The following is a 5,367-nucleotide window of genomic DNA, read 5'->3' on the forward strand; positions in this document are numbered from 1 at the left end:
AATTTCATTTACATATACGTATATATAAAGATAAATATACTATACAGTATATTGATTTACATAAGTAGCTTTTATAAGTTGTTTTATTAATTGGTAATATATAATAATTTCTTCAACTTTTTCAAGTTTCTAATTTTTGTTATCATATATATTTATAATTAAGATTTAAATTAAAATTCTATTAAAGTAAAAAGTAAAATCTATTCGAAAATAACTGAAGAATTTAGCTTTGTTAATCTGTTAACTTTAATAAGTTTAGTTTGCAAAAAGAGCCTTTTTTCATCGTTTATATTCTGGAAGTTGTTGATGTTTTGATATTTTTGCTGAGGAAAAATCATCTCAAAGAATCTTTCATTAACAGGTTTTCCATCAATTACGAAACACATATACATACTGTGTATACATATCTGTATACACATATGTGTATACATATGTACATATATCTATTTATTCTTTTTTTATTATAATATATTTTAATATTTTATTATAAATAAATATTATTTTTCTAGACTTTATACAAACGTTTCTATATTTTTCAATGTTTAAAATAATATTTTCAGTTAATCCACCATGTTTTATGGTCGAAAGTTTGAAAGATATTACAAAAATAGCAGGGCGTTTGCCATTAACATCTATATTAAGTGTTAATCAAATGTTAACAAAAAAAAAGTGAGAGAAAGTTTATTGCAAAAGGTAAAAAAATAATATTATTAAAAATAGATTTCTATTTTATTTCTTGAACACATAAAGAAGTTAAACATTTTAAACTTTTGTAATGATCCATTAATGGTCGTCACTAAATACGCCGGGCCGAACACCTGCCCGACGCGTCGAGCCGACCATCCGCCGGTCGCGTGATCCATCCCCTCCGGGGGGATGCACGCCACGCGCAAAGAAGCGCGTGGGGAGCAACACCACCAGTATATAAGCCGGCTCGTCCGAGGAGCCGGCACTACTCCTGTCCTGAATCCAGTTCTAGCACCAGGCCTCTGGGTGTCCCCGAGGCCTCCTAGATTCACGACGAAGACCCTCTTCGCAGCTTGGGAGTTCCCGGCGTTCGACTCTCCTGTATACAACCGACGGAGGTGGGTGTAACCTCTTCGCTGCCTGGGAGTACCCGGCATTCGATTTCCTGTCTACGACCGACGGAGGTAGGTGTAACCCCTTCGCTGTCTGGGAGTACCCGGTATTCGGTCTCCTGTGTCCGGCCGACAGAGGTGAGTTTGACCCCTCCGCTGCCTAGGAGTACCCAGCGTTCGGCTTCCTGTTTCCGGGTCGGCAGAGGTAGGCGTGCCTCCTCTGAAGCCAGGGTGTATCCGGCATCCGACCCTTCCTGCAGCGCGCCTCGCCGCCGCCTGCGGCTCCGCGACCGCGAGACCGTTCGTCCGTCCGCGCGATAGTGGTAAGTCCGTGTGTGTCCGTCCCCTAGGTTTAAATTTGTACATATTGTAAATACGCCGAATAAACCAAGTGTGTCACTATAACTCGTCTACGCAAGTTTGGCCTTCCGCTCCCGAATCCTGGTTCCGGCGAGCCGTCCGAGGCAACCCGAGACAGTACCGTTACACTTTGATTTGAAATATTTTTGTAAAAAATATATATATATACAATAAATAATATATATTATTTTTTTTCTAGGATCCAAAAATTAAGAAAATTAAACAAAATTAACATTTTAACAATTATTTTAAGTACAACATTATTACAAGTTTAATGAGCTCCCAGTTAACTTAAATAAAAAAGTAGCTATACACGAATTCATCAAAGATATAGAAAGCAATTCTAATGGGATCAGAAATCTTACTTCGATTCGTAATGCTGCCATTCCACAATTTTTATTATTTTTAAACAATAACGACAAAAAAACGGACATACAAGAAAAATTATTTCACATGCATAAAGACACAATTAAATTCTGCAATCAAAATCCTAATATTTTATTTACTAGAGCAGATAAAGGCAGCATTACAGTCGCACTAGAAAAAGAATTTTATATAAAAAAAGTTGAGAGTCTCCTAGAAGACGATTCTACGTATACCATAGTTAAAAACAATCCATCAACAAAAATAGAAAAAGAACTCAATATTTGTTTAAAAAAATGGTTGAAAAAAGACTTCATCAACAAAAAAGAATATTATTATTTATTTTCAAGCGACTCTCTTCTTCCTAAAGCCTATGGGCTCCCCAAGATCCACAAGGAAAATATTCCTTTTAGATTAATAGTTTCCTCAATAAATACTTCTCTATATAATATTGCTTCTTTCTTTCATAAAATTTTAAAAGATAGCCTTCCTAGAGCGGACAGTTTTGTAAATAACAGTTTTGATATATGCAACATTCTATCAGGGAAAACAATACAAGATACCGACATAATAGTTTCATTGGACGTTGTTTCATTATTTACTAATGTTTCCGTAGATCTTGCATTAAACGGTATCAATAATAGATGGCAATTTATAGAGTCACACACAAAGATTCCCAAAAATGAATTCATAGGTATGATAAAATTTATACTAACTTCTACATTTTTCACTTTTAATAACATAACTTACAAACAAATTTATGGGACTCCTATGGGTTCCCCACTTTCTCCGATCATTGCCGATATAGTCATGCAGGACTTGGAAACATTGGTAATTAGTAATTTAAATTGCGAAATGACTTTCTATTTCCGTTATGTAGACGACATTATTTTATGCACTTCCGCTGACAATATTACATATGTTTTGAACGAATTCAACAATTATAACGATAGACTACAATTCACATTGGAAAAAGAGGATAATCGTTGTATAAGCTTTTTAGACATAATGATCAAAGTAATAGATAATAAAATTTATTTAGATTGGTATCACAAAAAGACATTCTCAGGTAGATTACTTTCATTTTTTTCAAATCATCCGACTTGTCATAAAATAGGAACAATTTATAACTTGGTAGATAGAGCTTTATTACTATCACATCCGCAATTTCACAAAAAAAATATAGGAGAAAGCTATTAACATTTTGCTATCCAACGGTTATCCTCTTGATCTAATTTTCACAGAAATAAAACGCAGATTAAAAAATCTCTCAACTAAGAAATTTGACAAGCCTAATAATAACAATATAACAGATACCAATAATACTAATACTAACATTAAATATTTTGTCATACCATATATAGAATCAATATCTGAGAAAGTTGCTTCAGCAATAAGAAGACCTGACGTAGTGGTAGGATATCGTTGCATTAAAAAATTGAATGACTTCATAAAAGTTCAAAAGGACAAAAATAATTGCCCCACGAATTCTAATGTTATTTATAAATTGAATTGCAACGATTGTGACGCCACATATGTCGGACAGACAAAAAGACAGTTAGGAACGAGACTTAAAGAACATAAAAATAATATTAAACTAGACTCTGCTAGACATTCGGTTGTCACAGAACACATTTTAAACGAACAACATACATTTGACTGGGACAATATTAAAATTATGGATCACGAAAAAAACTACCATAAAAGACTAATATCTGAAATGATCCACATTAAAGAACAGAAAAATGGAATTAATTTAAATACAGACACCGAATTGTTAGACAGTAGTTATTTTGACATACTTAAAAAATTTGCTGAATCATAATTTAGAAAAAACATTGGTAATAAATAAATACATCACGCTCTCTATTTTGACATTTGGTATTCAGACTTCGCAACACACACTTGAAATATCGGGGAAAAGGACTTGTTAAAACGATAATGTAAGTTGAAAGATTTTTTAATTTTCTCTGACATTGATTTAATTCGCGTATTATATCCGTAGCATGCTCAAATGTCGCATAACTTGGCATCTCAGACCAATCGCCTTGCATATCTATTGGTCAACAGCGAAGAATCGTTTCAATTTTATATTTTAATATTTAACTAACTTTGTATTTTTAACATTTAACTTTGTATTTTAATATTTAACTTTTATGTATTGATAAAGACTGTAGTGCAGTCGAAACGTTTACAATTTATATCGATTCTGTAACGGAATGTTAATTTAATTATTTAACTATTAATAAAAATTTTTACACCTTATTTATTTGCTCGTTCAGTTGGCCTACTATATATAATTTGTTTAATTTTGTTAAATTATACGAGCCTTTCATTAATTAATTTTAATGAGCTTTATTTATCACAAGAATAATAGATTGATCATATAGTTATAATTAAAAAATTTTTATTTTTTATTATTAAATACATAATTTTAATGTTAATATAAATTTATTATAATAATTGTATTTGTTTTTAACTTAAGTTTAAAAACTGTATATAAAATTAAACCTTTTCATAAATTTAATTAAAATTATGTGTATTTATTTAATTATTAGTTTTTTCTGCGTAAAGAATAAAAAGTAAAAAGAAAAGTTCCAACACATTTCTTTTGTTTTATAAAGTAATTCTTGAAATAAATAAAAACAAATATTGTATGTGTATATACATATATATATATATATATATATATATATATATATAATATATATATAATTATGTATTTAAAAAATTATATAATTAAATTATACATATATTATATATATATATATATACTATAAATATATATATATACATATATATATGTATATATATATATATATATATATATATATATATATTGGTATGTATATATATACTGGGTGCCCCAGAAATGGCGAAAAAGTTTATGGCAGATTCCTGGTATCATTTGGAGACGATTTTTCCTGAGTGAAAATATTGAGAGAGGCCATCATTTTTAAAATGTTCCCAATTTTTGTTATTATGTATCTATACATATATATGTTCCTGTCTCTCTGTCTCTTCTTTCTTTTCTACATTACATTCTTTCATACATGCAGACGTATATAATAATAAATATTTTCTGCATTACATAAATAAAAATAATTACATACATACATACATACATGTATGTAATTATTTTTATTTATGTAATGTTAAAAATATTTTTTATTATATACGTGTGCATGTATTGTATGATAAAATGCAATGTAGAAAAGAGAGAAGAGACAGAGACAAAAACACACAGAGATGTGTGTGTGTGTGTGTGTGTGTGTGTAAATATACATACACAGAGTGTACATAAAAGACCGGATATATACATACTCATCATCATCCTCGCGTCCGCTGGCAGCGAGGTCATCATTATTCTCGCGTCCGCTGGCAGCGGCGCCGTCGCCGTTCTCGCGTCCGCTAGCAGCGGCGTCGTCGCCGTCCTCGCATCCGCTGGCAGCGGCGTCGTCGCCGTCCTCGCAATCTGCTTGGCAGCGGAGGCCCCTCGCTCGCCCCTCCTCCACTCGCCCCACATTCCGCTGGCAGCGGCGCCGCCATCTCGACACAACCGTCA

The sequence above is a fragment of the Nylanderia fulva genome, unplaced genomic scaffold (assembly GCF_048542155.1).
Source record: "Nylanderia fulva isolate GAGA-0341 unplaced genomic scaffold, ASM4854215v1 Scaffold105, whole genome shotgun sequence".
In the NCBI taxonomy this organism is placed as follows: Eukaryota; Metazoa; Arthropoda; class Insecta; order Hymenoptera; family Formicidae; genus Nylanderia; species Nylanderia fulva.